Here is a 16,760-nt window from a genome sequence, read left to right on the forward strand (position 1 = left end):
TAATAAGAAAATCCAACAGTTCCTATTGCAGAAGCAATTTCAGCATCTATTTCATTGCCATTTGCCTGCAGTTAACTACTTGCTAAAATATATTTCTTTTTCATATTTGCCTAAGCTAGAGAGCTCGAGGTTTCGCAGGCATTTTTAAAATATATTTTTTTACAATGGCTGATAAATGTGATAAAGGAGATTTTTGTTTTCTCTACTTATTTTTTCCTCCTCCTGACTTTACAAATCTGAAGAAACTGAAGCCAGTCCTTAAACAAAGAAATGGAAGAAAGGAGTGAAACAATTCAAACAGGAAACTGAGATTACCGAGCCAGACTTAAAAGATGAGACTTGTTTGTAAGGAAATCTGAAACTGGGGAAGGATTTGAGAGGAGGAGTGAGGCTAATGAACATACATGGATTGCTCTTTAAAACACTAGAACAGAAAAACTTGTGAAGAAAAAATTGGGACATAGCTGATGTCTTCTATCCCCAAAAATCACTTGGTCCAGATTCTGCAGAGCACTTTGTTGGTGATGCTGTAGATGTCTTTCCTAGAGTCATGACACTGAATCATATGGATAGAGGCTGAGTTTAGGAGCTTTTGGATAGGATTGCTCTTGAAATGTGGTCACTGGCCCAGATTTTGCCAGTATATCTGGCTAGCAATGTTGGTTCCATACTCCTGTCTGTACTGTTGCAGTACACGTGTATGCATCCTGTACAAATAGCCAACTTAACAGTGTCAGTGTCAGGGAACTGAATGGGAACTTCAGACAAAGTTTTTGGCTAAGGGATTCTAGAGGGGTCCTTAAGCCTTTATATGGCTTTGTCTTTCAGGATTAATGATGGCAAACCAAATGTGGGTATTCAATATGAATAAATAGAGTGCCTTATTTAGATTGTTATTGATAATGATTTAGTAAAAAAGAAGAGAATAAAGGTAAAATTGTGAAATAGTAAGAAGCAAAAGGACAGAATGTCAAAAGAACAAAAGGCTGTAATCAGAATTATTAACTACACAATAAAACTAATATAGTGCACTTTTTACTCAATATAATCAGAGCTAGCTTATCAAGTAGAGATTGATGTTACTGACCCATACCAATGACTGTGGGCAAATCTCTTTGCTCAGCTTGGAGAGTTAGCCTTGAGGGGCATCCCCACCCAAGGGAAAGATCACCACACACCTTAGGGAGGAATACAAGAAATCCCCACAGTGAAAAAGCATGACTGGTCTTTTACAGTATAAAGTGATTGACTGTCAGTCATACACATCTTTAGATTATGTGTTGTCATGCCTGCTCAGCAAAAGATGCTTTATTGCTGGAAAAGCTGTTAACATGTCTTTGGTTTCTTCTGCTCGACACTTCTGACTCTCACTTCCATCTCAGTGCCTGCACATCCCTGCTGCTGTTTGCCTCAGTCAGGAAGTACCTGTCTTGGAATTGTGATGTTGTGATTTGAGATAGTTTGTTCAAGCTGGTCTCAGGACTCTTCAACACCAAACCAGCAGGCCCTCCTTGCTCAATCCATTACTGTTAAATTGTAATTAATGATCATTATCTATTATGTTCCTGGACAACTCAGCAGCCAAACTACATGCAGCTAAAGAGGCTAAGCTGGAATTTAAAATTGAGCTATACTGTCTTCAGTCCAAATTGTGTGTTCTGGCTGTTTAATGGTGCTCTGCAGCCATTCAGACTTGCTTTTTTGCATCTTCCTGCTGCCAAAATGACTTGTGCTGCCTGTAGCTGTGGAGCAGTGAAAAAATGTGTGTTCCTGTCCCACTGGAGGCTACTGTACCCATCTTAAATCTATCAATAGCTCTGGCAGTTTATGTGGCACAAGTGACTGGAAATGGACTGTCCCTTCCAGCACGCTTTTACAATGAGAAAGAAGCAATGTCTTCTCAAGGTTACATTGTCTTACAGATGGTGAGATTTTGAGTCACAGTGGGATTCTTCCTGCCCAGCTGTAATTTTTTCCTTCTAATCTTCAAAATGTTTTTACTGGGTGTTGGAATTTCCAAGGTTGGATGGGGCTTTGAACAATCTGGTCTAGCAGAAGGTATTTCTGCCCAAGGCATGAACAATATGATCTTTAAGTACTTTTTCAACCCTGACCATTCTATGACTTCATAAAGGAAAGTGAAGTGTGTGAATCTCAAGGATTTATGTTTCTCTTCTAGATTGTTTGCTTGTAGGTCACATTGAACTGTTTGTTTTCTTTTCTCCAGTATAATACTGGTCAAAAGTAATTGTCATGGCTTTGTATGAGAGACATTTAAGGAAGTGATGCAAATAAAGTTCAGATGTAACTTTAAATCCACATTTAAAAAAAATTAATTTTATACCTCCTTTCTGTGTGGGTTGATGCACCTTTTTTCACTTTGCTGAATGTTGTCTTTTGAATTCTGATCTCCTACCTCACAGTATCACTACATACAGATCGTCACATATGATGCATCACAAATATTGGTTTATCATCTCCTTGCCTTTATATTGGAAAATATTTCTTATTTCAGTCACTCTGATTCTCTGTTGAGGCTGGATTGTTTTCAGTACTTCCAAGGGGGAAAAAAGCAAATAGTTTTTTAGGAGCGTAGAATATGAAAGAGGGGCAAGTCTGGAAAAAAATAGTTGTACTTTCATTGGTGCTACATCCACTCTGGTGGAGCTGCATCAAAGCAATTGTAAATATGAGTCATTTTCCCCTGTCCTGCAAAGAAAGAGTCCAGATGGTCTGTCAGACTGCTGGAACTTCCAGCCTCCCAGAAATTACTTCTCCAGCACCTGAGGCAGGAGGGAGGGCTTATTGGATCCTGCTGGCATCTTGTCTACATTGCTTTGCATGTAAAAGTGCCAAGACCGAGGTGTCTGAGACTGACTTTCTTTGCACCATGTACCCTGATATCACTATTTTAGGCTTTGTGGCTTGATAGAGAGAGGGAGAAAATACAGGATTTTTTTAGCTTTGCAGCTTGCTAGAGATAGGGAGAAAATATAGCATTGAAAGCAACTTTTAAGAGTTGCACATTTGGCATATACAGTATGCATTTTTTTTTAATTTTTCCTTTTTGAAGTGCCCATAAGTAGGTGGGTGCTTGGAAAATAGGACAGCATGATGAGAATGACTGTTAATATTCAACATGCTTTATATGCAATAGCTTTGCATATATTTGTATTTTAAAAATTACTTTTTTGGCCCTTTATTTTGTAGAGCTCTTGTGGTGTATTACCGTAATCAGTTTTTCTTAAGTCCAGCTTGGAAACCCCTTATTGTTAAAAAATATCCTTCCATTTCAATAAACTTATTTTTCTCACATTTTCTGCCCCTCTGTGTACTCTATGGGTAAATTAGCACTTATCCAAGAAGTGGCCTGATCATTTTTAAAAGCCCAGTAGAAGAGAGGGAGAGATGCTAAGTGAATAATGCTTTTGCACCTTTAGCCTCTTGTAGCAAAGAGAACCCAGAGGAACCTGGCATTTTTGAGAGTTATAAAGCTCTGGATAGCACTGTTCCATTTTGGAGGGTACATAGTAACATCTTACACTTTTTATTGGAAAATAAAAGCAAGATAATTTTCTGTCTGAATATATAATGTATGAATGACTGCTTTTGAGACACTGATACATAAATTATAGATAGCCTTTCAGATTCTGCACTATGTATTATTAATTAAAAACTGAAGATCTTCATCTGCACCCTGATATCTAGGCCACTGGAGAACATATTTTAGTGTTGGGGGCTATATAACCCAGGCAGAATGCAATAAAATGCTACCATTTTGTTGTTTATGTGTACCATTTTGGTACACAAAATGGCCAGAATTTTCTGCTATTAGAGTGAACAGCCTGTGTTTTGCTTTATGAGGAAGAGGCTTGAACAAGAATGAAGGTGATATTTTATTTTCCTTTGCACACACAAAAATAATATGAAGAAGCATTTGTCTTGTGCTTAGCTTAAATTGTGTAATTTCCCACAAGGCAGTTTGCACTAGGAAATGTCTCTTTCTGTCCTTCACTCTGTCTTCTCCTCTCCTTGCAATAGTTTTTAATGTTGTTTGATGGGTGTTGTAGTTGCCTGCTAGAGTGATTCTGAATTGCAGATTTAGAGAGAAACTGATGAAGATGCTCAAAGTTGCCAGATATTCTTAATAGCTAAGCTTCTAAAATAAAATCAAAGAAATAGATAACAAAGCACATAATCACAGCAAGCCATAGTTAGCATCAATTCCTTTTAAATTAAACTGGAAACAGCCTATCATAGACTGTTGAGATGTTGGGTAGTGATTGTAGACCCACACTGAAGAGTTAACATGGAGAATGTCCATTTCTTGTTTCTTGTAATCTAAGGATGTGCCAGAGCCTTGAATTTGAACAAGTGGCCTTTGTTGTGTGAAGCAAAATTGAACAAAAGCTAATATCTGGCATATGTCTACAATCACAAATTTAACAGCAATCAGAATATGTCTGCCAATTCTGTACTTTATTTTTTAACTAGTTTTACATGGAGAACTACAGATGGTTTTGTGTTTGTTTACATTCTATGAATCAGTTGTAACTGCTGCTGTAAATACATGTTCATGTAGCTCTTCATTTTTACTGACAGAATGCTTCATGCTGAGACTGTTGCACAGCTGGGCTATAAATCTCATGCAAAAGTCAAGCAATACAAATGAAGATAAATGCAAGATACAAAACCCAGACTAAAATGAGAGCTTCATTCGTCCTATAGCTTGTGTGCTGGGAACAGAGAAATCATTCTCTGAGGAACAGATCACCTTTAGAACCTGTACAGATCTGAGGTGTTTATTGTCTCACAGGCCAGATCTTGTCACAGCTTCCTTAAGAAAAATTTCCAAAGATCTGGGGGAATTATCACAGCAAGACTCAACTTCCCGATGTGCATACATGATAAGTTAGAATAAAAATTGATGTCTAATTATTACTCATCTCAGGCAGTAAGAGTAACAGCCATTTATTTTCTTTTAGTGATAAGAAGGTAAAATAGGTGCCATCTGCTGATGAGCCAAACAATTTTCCTCCCATTGAATACTCCTGTGCTTGAAAGTAGCTGCCTTATTAATGTCTTCCTTAAATGCAAACAGCTTGTTTATGAATCAGAGCCCAGCTACCAACCAGCCCTCTTAGTATTTGAATGAGTTCTTTTCCAATGAATAATCTCCCTGCATTTCATTGCTGACTAAATGAAAATGGAAGGAAGGAGCTGGGGAAGAAAGCTTGTGTGATTCTCTTGGACTGTAGTGGGGTAGCTGCTGGGATTTATAGGTTTCTTAGCTTCATTTTCCTCAGAGAAGGAGCTGATTCAGCAGTGTCTCTTGTGGTTTATGCTGATGGCAGGCTGCCCTTGCAGTCAGCACAATCAGAGCAGTGTGATCCCCTGTAATGCTGCTTGGATGGACTTGTAGCTTTGACCCACAACTGACCCACATTTGGTTGCTTTGCAGTGGTTGACAACAGGGGGACCCCAACCAGGCTAAGCCTGCAGGATTTCCAGAGCTTCCAAAGCTGAAGCACAATAGTTGTTTCCATCCCTCATTACTCTGCTCCCCTCTGCCTTCTTTACTCCTTCTTAACTGCTGCCTCCTTCTGAGGCTTTTTAGAGGAACTGGGAGGTCATGGCTGCCAGTGTTGGCCTTCCCTGAGCATGGCTGGGCATTGCTGCCTGCAGGGTCAGAGCAAGCCCTGGTGCACCAGGGTATGGGTGTATGACCAGCTCAGGCAAGAGGGCAGGGGCTATGTCAGAGTGAAAATGGATGTGGCACTGTAGGGCAGAGGAAATATCTGAGGTTTTTCTATTTCTAGGTTCTGGGAAGCCCGTGTTGCCAGAAGCTGTCCTTGTCATAGCCTGTGAGTAACCCTCAGAGGCACAATGATTCAGAGCTACCCCTCTTAGTCATAGGTCAGCAAAGTGACCTATTCATTAAATACTTCTCATGCAGCTTCCAGCTAGAGTGGCATCAAGGTCAAAAATTATGCAGATCTGAAAACTGATGGAAACACATCTGAAGTCATAGTACCTAGAAATAAAAACTTTGGAAATGACGTTGAATCCAGGATACTGAACTTAGGACAAGACTTTAGATCTAGGCAATGGATGGTATCGGTCACTTATATTTCAAAATTCTGATTCCACCTACTGCCACGGACAATGTTCTGGACTGGATGTACAAAAGTCAAATACTGGCTTTCAGTACCTTTCCTTGCTGCTTTTCTGTGCTTTAGGGGACAACAGACATTCATTCTTCTCCCTTATCAGTAATACATCACACCTTCCTTTTATCAGTTCCTACATGCAGGAGTATAAAAATGTATGTATAATCTTGTAGTGGAGCTATATTTCTCACCCACCCATCCTATAAGCAATTTATGCTGTTTTCTGTCACATGTGCAGTTATATGGTGCATGTGCAAATACAAAATCAAAGGACTCAGGCAATGCTGACTCTACTGTCATGTTCCCTTGCTCCAGAATAAATTGTGCTGGTCTTTCTGTTAGCATGGTGCAGTTCTGTGGGCCTTGCCTTTTAAATAGACTGTTTCAAAGCAGGTTTTTTTGGAAATAACTATTGTGGCAGCAGGATGCTGAGTGGTGTGTGGGCTGTGTGAAAGTGGCTCAGGGATGTGAAACTCCAGCATCATGGCTCGTAGGGATTATTGGACACCAAGCAAGTAATGCAATAAAAGCTACACAATGAAAACAGTCAGTTGCTGACATTTATGATAGAGAAAAATAACAATTGTTCCTCTGAGCCCTTTCACCCATTATGCTTGTGCAGAATGTGGAAGATGACACATAATGCTCAGCAACTGTATGCAATATGGTGTATTTGAAATCCTCAAAGCCAGGATTTTATCACCAGAGTTAGAATTATGGTGCACACTGAGGAGCCATTTGAGTCATATGGTTTTTGGCTGTGGCTGTGGCCAGTGCTGTTTTAAGAGAAAGAATAGTAATTATTGTTGAGGTAGACAGCGTAGGTGGAAGCTATGGTGCAATGTCTTTTTCCCCATGTTTGACTAAAGCAACTAGAAATGAAAGATTTAGCTTAAAAAGCCAGGCAATAGTAAACCTAAAAACAATGGCATACTTGTATTCCAGACAGCTGTTCTTTCTGGAATTTTGCTTTACTGATCATTCTATTTCTCTACTTTCTATTTTCTCTACTTTTGAAAACTATAAAGTTAACCAAGTCCACTGACAACATATATGTATTCATATAGAATGATGAAAAATTAAGTTTCATAATATAAAAATGTATTTTATGTATGTATGTATAAAAAAACGTATCCACATGCATGTATACATATATTTATTTATATACACTTATTTAAAAATTTTTTAAGCAATTGTGTAGGATAAATGGTGTTTGTAGAATAATAGTTTTAGTGGCAGCCATTTATTATGCTTTAATTGCTATGCTGATCATGAATAATTTGATGCATTTCTTGCCATCTAAACTCATGTCACACCGCACGTCTTACCTGTTTTGTATGTGAACCACTCATGATTGGACAATACCTGGAAAGTATTGTTAGAGATTGTTTTCCTCCTATAACTTTGATTAAATAAAATCAGGGCTTAAAAGTGAAATACATTAGAGGTGATTTGGTGTTTGAATTGAGCCTTTCTAAGTAGCATTATATATTTATCTTGTTTCTCATAAATTGTCAACACTATATACATAGGTTTATATATATCTCTGGATACTGCATAGATGTGCTGTACATTTATGCACACAGGATGTTTGGTTACATGTCATGATTTTGTGTGCCTCTTCTGTTTATCCTCTAAAAATTGAAGAGGAAAATAAGCTTGGGTTAGGCAGTTAGAATTACAGATATGATAGACAATTATATTTAAGTAGAGACCTAAAAATGAGAAAATATGAATGCTATAAGTATTGGCCATATTTTTAAATGAATAGACACATCACTCCTTCCCACATCCAAAGCTGTTACTTTATATTTGGAAAGAAAAGTGATACCTTTATGAAGTACACACATGCATCTCCTTTGCTGAGTTACCTCCTTGCTCAGTGAAGACCATATTCTGCCCCCTTTCCATTTCAGTTCATCTGTAGGGAAAATCCTTTCTTTTTTAAGTACGGTAGACAGTTCCCATTATTAGTATGTTGTAATAGATCCCAGCAGGTGTTTCTATCAACAAAACATTTCATCTCAGACAGACGTTCTTGTATAAATATTAAAAAATACATGCAAATACAATTTGATATCAAAAGATACCAGTACACTGAAATAATTAGGTCACAAGTGGTGTGAAATGTTTAAAGTTGAAAACATTCTCAAACTTTGAGAGTTCCAAACTCCAACCTGAGTCCAGAGCCACCAGTACAATTTGTAATGTGAAACTAGTGCAAGTCTTAGGAGATAATCTGATCATTTAAACATTGCAGGAAACAAAAATTTTAAATTTAGCCTCCAAAGCTTTTGGAGTTTTAAAAACTTTTAAGTTTTTTAATTAACCTATTGCCATTTTCTCCTGTTTGTAAATTTCTGCTCTTTATTTTAATGGGTTGATGGCTGTAGCAAAGCAGGTGGTTACAGAGCATCACTTACATTGTGTTAGGTGGGGCACAGTGACACAACATCTCAGTGTCTTAGTGCAAGGGAGAGAAAAGAAGGACCCTGTAAAATACACTAAATGTGCAAGGAAGCATCATCTGGGTGAAGTGATATGAATGTCTCACTGTAAAGTGGCCATGATGTCAGATCTCAAACACACAGGCTTGTGTTCACATGGCTTGGGGCCCTTAAAATACCTTCTGTACTGCCTTCAAAGTTATTTTATTGCTTGGGTTAGGAGAGTAAGAACCAAAGATACCACTGACTTGTCTGAGTCAAATCTTTTGATCTGAGCAATATAAGGTCTTCCAATGCAGAAACTAAAATGCTCAGCAAAAAGCATTCTTTGTTTTCTGTAAAGTTTTTTAGTAACATGGCCACTTGAAATGTCCAACAAAAAAGTCAGATGGAAAAAATATAAGAAATCCTTTGTGTGTTGTTTGCTACCCCTTGGAGGCTCCAAATCCTGCATTGCTTTGGGTAAAACATGTCAGTGCAGCACCACCACCTCCAACAATGAGAAATGGAAATCATCGGGAAATCAAACAAGTGGAGAGGGAGCCCATAGCTTGTGCCTGGCCCAGAAGAATCACAGGAAACTTAAAGTACACAAGATCTCTTTGAGTCTTTTTAATTCCTTTCTTTTCCAATCCTGGATGCTCTTAGAGGTAAGTCAGAACTGCACCATGCAAAACCTTTGGTTTCTTGAGAAGTGAAAACTGCGATTCTCCTGGACTTTATGGACTGCAATATTTGACCCATAAGAAAAATTTATTGAATACAATTAATATTTTCCAGTAATGCAACAAATTGGCAATGTTGCAAAAGCAATTAAACTGAGGCTTTTCTAGACATGGCACAAGGGATGTTCTGTGGTCAAGATGAGACATTATTGGACCTTTTTTTTTAAATTGAAGCTTCTTAGCTCTTATTCTGCCAATCTTTGATGCTGTAGCTAGTGGGAAATGGAAGAAATATGCTTGAAATTATAGTTTCCCAACAGATTGAAACTTTTAATTTGAAAACTGCCCCAATCATAATGACTATTTCTTCAGAGGGGGAGAAGCCTTTTAACTTTTTACAGCCTGTAGCAATTTTTCCAATTATCTGAAGCATTTATAGCGTAGGAGGACATTGGGAAACATACATAAAGGTCATGAAGATTTATAAAACAGAGTAAGCAAACACTTTTTATGGCAGCCTAGGAGTAGCTGGAGTCAAGAGTGAGTGAAGACACTTGACTGTAGGATAGCTCTTTTGTTCCCACTAACTGTTAGACTCAAGACATTTATCTTCTGACTTTTTCCATACATCCAAAAACTACTGGTTTGAGAAAAAATCATGGCCTGGATGTAGGCCTCTAAGGAGCTCAGCTGGTCTCTGGTATGCAGGGAGGGAATACATGGCCATCTATTCATACTGCTCTGTCACAGTCAATAAGAGTGGTTGTATTGGATGTCAAGCTGCAATTCAGGAAGGCTGCTGGCCTCTCTCGTCAGGCGTTAGTGGCCACCAATAATTTCACAGATGGATGTTGTGTAATAGGTTGAATTCAAGAGAATTGAGTTGCAGACATCTCACATACACACTGTCCTGTCTGTTTCCTCTTTTGCCACTGCACATGGTTTCCGGTCAGTGACTTTCTGCCGTCATTTCCCTCCCATCCTTCATCTCTTGCTCCCTTTTGTCACTTCCTTTTTAATGTTTCTGCATTCCTGTGTTCCACAGGAAAATACACAGTTACCATCATAACAACCATCAATACTATTAGAGAGATGTTTCTTTGATCTTTTTCCAATAAAGTCATCACAGGAAATTTCTAATTTGTTCTGAAAGAGCGCTCCATAAATCTTACCATTTTCATAAACATCAACCTGGCGTTTCACAGGGCTGCTTGAAAAGAAATTACTGAATGCATTTAGAATGCTATGACTGTAAATGCAAGGTATTCAAAGGACAAATCTTATTCAAAAAGGGATCCACTGATCAGTGGATGGTGAAAGTTGCAAATGTATTATTAAGCTGTGTTCAGTTTTCTTATTTTCAGAATAATTAAAAGTAGTTTTTCATTCATAAAGAAATTTTTGAAGTAATATCAAATATTTGGAGAATTACAAGTACCGAGTCCGTCATCTTGGTTTTTTTTCATTCCACCCATGCTGTGCTTACAAAAAGTAAGAGAATTCCAATTTCTGAAGTCTCTTTCAGTGTAGGCAGATTAGGCCCTACACAGACAGAACAGAAAGAGAAATGGGATGGAATTAATACTACAAATTATTATTTTCCTGTTTTACTAATTTTATATAAAATTGAAATAGCTAGTTGTTTATGGTCCCTTTTTCTACATGATTACTACAACCTTTTTCACTGTCTTCATCCCCTTTGAACAGCTTCCTATCTTTTCCACATTGAGGCAGCAAAATAATGCCCCATGAAGGCTGGGTTCTATGTGAAAGGTTTTAGTGGAACCTGGGAACACTTCAGTAACTCTCTTCAGGATGCACAGGAGCAGCTCAGCCGGTTTTCCTTTTGTCACTCTCCCTGTGCCTGCAGTTTGTGAAGTTGTGCAGGCTCCCTCTGGTGGCCCACGGCCACTGGCCAGGCGACAAATAGCGTCTGCAGGAGGGAGGTAGAACACCGGAATTTAATACAGCAGGTAGTTCCTAGATTTGGCTTTTTATTTGTGGGGACTACCGTTGAAAATCTAAATTTATATAAGCATGTAAATACAAAAATATTACGTATAATTAAACACAAATAAAATAAAAATAAATTTGTTGTGGTAGTCTAACAGTCTCTAAGTGAAGACTACTATTTCTATTTAAAAATATTTTGGCATCTTAGTTGTAAGCCAGCAAAGCCAGCATGGTTACTTCCTTTCAAAGATTGCAAGAACAATAAAGTTCATTTTAGCAGATTTTATCATCAGGCACTCACTTTCCATTTTACAAAGGAAACAATCATCTTGCTGCTGATTCTCATTTTCATTGCTGGTGCTGTCCACATTTCTTTTACATTATGCTTTGCAGAGCTGAAGAGTTTAGTCATTTAGACTCCATATCAGCACAATTGAGTGTTTGTCCTTTCCTTTGAATGTCAGCTGTGTGGACCACACACAACTCTTTTTCTTCTTTCCTGCTCGGGGTAGACTGTGGGTGGCATCCAGGCTGAGCCCTCACTTGTTCACAGTTTGCAGTACAGATGAGACAAGATTTATAAAGCAGGGCATGGCAATATTGACCAGAGTAAAGCTCTCAGAGCATCTTCAATGCTTTCATTCCTACAGGACATTTTTTTAACATTTTGTTCTTTGTATCTTGTGTTATGCAAGTTTTAACAGCAGAGTTCAAAGTCTGAATCTAAATTATGAACCACTTTTTAATTGTGCTTTTAGGCTAATTCAGTGTCTATTAACATCTGTGGTCTTCATCAAAAGTAAATCATGCTCTTTTATAGCATAATCAGAGCAGAAGAGATAAAAGATCACCTCCATTCATGTTTTCTGAACTCCAAAATATCTTATTATTTTTCCTACAGTGATTTACTTTCACTCTTTGTATGTAGTAGTGTAAAAGTCAATGTTTCAGACCCTCTGCCATACTGAGTTGTAAAACAGGCATTTTGTTAATAACTATAAATGCTGTATTGGCAATTGTAACAGACAGGAAATTCAGTCTTAAGATCAAGAAGTATGATATATCAAAAAATATGTCACGAGTCCAAGGTCCAAGAAAAGCAATTTAACCTAGTGAAAGGTATTTTGTAGTGGGATTTTTATTGCTAATTTTTTATTTTCCCTAAAAATGATGATGTTAGTCCAGTATCCTATTAAGCATAGACAGGTGTTGCCTTTCCTGTAGCCAGCCCATCTAGTGGAACGAGTCTGCAGCAGTGCACTCCTGGGAGAGGATGCTCAGCCTGCCGTGGGGGGTGATGAGGGGAACAGCCTCAAGGGCATGACAGAACTGTCAGGAGACACCTGCACTCAGGCACTGCACTGGCTACAGCTCTTGCAGAGCAGCACAAAGTGTATGACTTTTGCCCATATTCACTGGAATTCACCCCAGTGGTGGCCTGCCACCCAGGAGCAGCAGCCCTGAGCCTGCAAGTTGGCACAGCACTGCATGGCGTGACTGCACTTTTGTGAGTGTGAGGACAACTCAGCTACCTTTGACATTGTAACCATAATTTCCTCCTGTCTCTGTCATCTAGAAAAGCAAAATCAAAAAAACCGACAAACAAATACAAATCCAAAGCAAGCAGCAATTGCCTCTTTTCACAGTTATCTGGTATAGGGCATCCACTGTTAATTGGCTACTTTGTATCACAAGTGATCTGAAAGCACATTTTACTTCGGTGTACACTGGTACAACTTCAGAGTTCATTGATGAAATGACACCAAAATTCTGATTGTGGTGAATCTATCAGGTATGAATTGACCATAAACCAGACTGAGCCGTCTTGAGGGTTTTATGAAACATTCTTTAGAAGAAATTCTAAGGGAGAAAATAACAAAACTGAAAGAGTATATATGATATTTTGAGTCTCTACATGCTGCAGTGTTTCTGTAATGTGTCTAAGTTTGTTTTATGATAATTTTGCTTTGCTCCTAAACCCTATTTTTAATGAACTACAAAGAATCATAAAAACAGACCTAGAACTACAGTGTTTTTTAAGTTCTTGACTAATACTTAAGCATGGGAAATAACTCTGATGTACAAGGATTGAATTCTCAAAATTGCCAAAGCTTTTAGTGTATGTTAGCTGAGAAATTTTGTTTCCCAAACATGCTAGAAGATCTCTGGTTGCTTCCTAGACTATTTTGGAAAAATGAATCTATGAAATCAGTAAGGCCCAGTGTGTCCAGGTGTGTTTAAAATAAAGGAAAATATTTGATCTCCTCTTTTCCTTAAAACTTAGGAGACAGCAGCTCTGTGTGGCAAAGGATTATCTTCTGTAACATCCATCAACAAGTTGCTATACCCACAGGAAATCTGATCTGCATGTCAAAATAATGCAGATGATGTTCACCAATTTCAGCAACTTCTGGTTAGATTCCACACTTCCTGAGTGAAACTTACTTTTTCACAATAATAGAGTTCTCCTGGCATTTAAAAGCCTGTTGGGATAAGTAAAATCTAATATATTTACTTCTATATTAAAAATGTTTAAAGAAACTGAGAGTGAACTCTAGAAAACCATTAGCCAGGGTTCAACTGAGCTTCTGTTTGTAACTCCTAGGTTCATAAAAATCTCATCTCATAAGGTAATGAGCTGGTTTGCTACAACCTATAGGATCTGAATATGGTCTACAGATCTTAATCAATTCCAAAAGGAACATTTCCAATACATCTGAAAATCTCTTCCACATGCTAGCAGAGGAAGAGAGATCTCTGTGAAGGACTATATCTAATTCATACTTTTATGAGATTTTATGAGAGTGAATGCTATCAGTTTCAGCTCTGCTAGGTGCAGTAACCTAATTTACCACACTTGCAACACAAATCAAATTCAAATCAGAGTCCAGGTGGAGTGGGCGTATCTTCTTTGATAATCTAATATAAAGGTAATTCTCAGTGGAGATTAAAAAAAAACTGTATGTAATTTATACAGAAGAAAAACTCTTATCTATACTATGTTGAAACTTTTCTTAAGAAAACCCTTTGTGTGGCTGTAGTTTCTTCATTCTGTGAACAGAGATGTATAAAGAAGAAAGCAGGGTTAGTCACATCAAAACTGCCAGGAACAGCAGGACTGAGACAATTTTGAAGCTAGTTTCATGCACTCATTTCTTTTTTAATTGCTTTGATCTTTTGAAAAGTCCATGTTATGCACTGAAAATCTGGAAAACAGAAAGTACCCTCACTACTGCACAAATTTGTCAGCTGTAGTATAGCTGAAATAGATAAGCACTTTTGTGTGTGTGTGTGTGTGTGTGTGTACTTTATTAACAGAAAAGCATGAAAAAGTGAAAGTAAATATACTTTTATTAGAAAGTTAGATTTTGTGGTTTATGCTGCATTATGAAAAAATTATCTCCCTGACTGTAATGTTGTGTTTGGTTAAGAATGTGGTTTTTTTTACAGGATAGAAGAACAGGTATGAGAAGGAGATATAAATGCTGTGGTGTGCTGCTCGAGTAGTGTTTTCCCAGCAACATAGCAGCACCATTTGGTTGCTGTAACTGGCACAGGGAGAAGCATTCCTGATTCCTGCATGGCCTGTGGAGTGGCATGGGAAAGAGAATGCTTGGTTAAGCAGCAGGCTGAGTGTATTTCTGAGACTTGCTCTGTGGCAGCTCCAGACTTACATGATTTACCAAAAATAATTGCTGTCAGAGTGTTTTACTGCTTGTTTGCTTTGCCTTCTACTATATCCTTCACTGAATTAACATTGTATGACAGGAAGGAAAAGGTGCCGCCTAACAGGTAGAGCACTGTTTATGAAAGGGAAAGGAGAGGCAGACATGCATTCTTCTCCTTCTACCCAGAATTCTGTATTGTTTCATGAAGGTTTAATAAAAAACTGTAGAATGGGGTATTTGGCTGGGTTCTGGGCCTGTAACTGCTGCAGGACTATGTTTATTCCATATTCTCTTTCTCTTGCTGCATTTTGAAGATGGGAGGCTGTGCAGAAAGCAGTCAGCTATCAATAGCATAGTGATCAGCTCACTCTTAGGAGAGGGGGGCATCTGACAAGCTTTCCAGGTGTTCAAGAATGTAGGAGACCACCACTGAATTTCCAACACACAATGAGACCAAAGTGAAAGGGAAGGCTGAAAATATATACACTGTATTTTAGTAATGATGTGCCCTAGAAGTGTATTCTTTTAAGCTACGTACCTGCAGTAATGCTAATTAAAGACAAAAACTTGAGCAGAAATCAAAGGCAGATAACACTTTGCCAGGACTTGTCATGGCAGTCTTATAGTGCACAACTTGCAGAAATGAATAATTACTATAAAAAATATTTTTCTGCACTGCACAGGTCTGAAGGCATTCTTGCATCACCTGAAAAAGCATTGCTTTCTAATGCCAAGCACTGACTGAAAGAATATAACCATTCAACATACTTTTAGGTCATTGTAGGGACCTATAAATCACAGCTGATAGGTCATGTGAAATTCTTGCTGGAATCACAACCTTTCCACTTCATATAAATCCTCCAACCACATGGTTCCTGGCCACAGTCAGAGCACACATGAGCCAGGCTTAACAAGCGAGAGTTATGAGGGATCCTATTTCTTTCTTTAGGGAATAAATGAATAAGCCAAGAAAACAACTCAGCAGGTCACAGGAGAGCAGATCCTGGAGGAGTTACCACCTGTCAGCAGATATCTTGGCTCACAGTTAGAAGTTGTAGTTTATGTGCAAGATCAGCATTTGGTAAGTTAGCCAGGAGACCGCCTCATTCTCTGTCAGCAATTGGATCACTGAATTAGCACAAGTAATTTATCAAGAGTACTTTGAGAAAACACTTAGAGGAGCTTTAAATCAGGAGAGAAAAAAGAAAAAGCAAGGTAAAATGGAGGTGTTGTGTATATTTTAGGCAAGGTATTACCCTGCAAGGGGTAGTATATGGAGCATGCTCACCTTGCAGGCCAAATAAATTGCACAGAGAATTATCCCACAGGGAGCAGATAGTTTCCTCCAGAGAATAAATGAGAAGGTAAGGACAAAACAGAGTTTCTGAAGTGGTATAAAAGAGCTCTCTAATGAAGAAATAAAACCAAAGATCTGACATTTCATGTTGATGTATAAATTGTTAGGACTGCTCATGGCTTATGCAATAGACAGCAACATGAGCTAGCAAGAAAAAGAATCCTTTTTGTAAAAGGATGCCTTCCTGAATATGCTCAACCACCTCATGAATCTGGGAGCACTAAGAGGAAATATTGCCAGCTAGTAATGCTGAGGCCTCCTGTGTGCAAGGAAGGAGCTTGTAAGCCTGGTTATCTAAGTGTTGTCTTGCAGTGGCAGCTTTTTCTTATCTCTTCTCCATGGGCTCATACTGGGAATGTTTTAGAGAAAAGAATGAGGTGTTTTATTGGCTCAAGTTTTTGGAATGTTTTAGAGGTTTTTGCTGAGGAATCCAAGCCCTGGCAAGGAGTTCTGTGTCAAGCTGTGCTGAGGAGGTGATGATGCAAACTGGAATGTGGATT

Source organism: Molothrus aeneus, chromosome 4 (genome assembly GCF_037042795.1).
Source record: "Molothrus aeneus isolate 106 chromosome 4, BPBGC_Maene_1.0, whole genome shotgun sequence".
NCBI classification, from domain to species: domain Eukaryota; kingdom Metazoa; phylum Chordata; class Aves; order Passeriformes; family Icteridae; genus Molothrus; species Molothrus aeneus.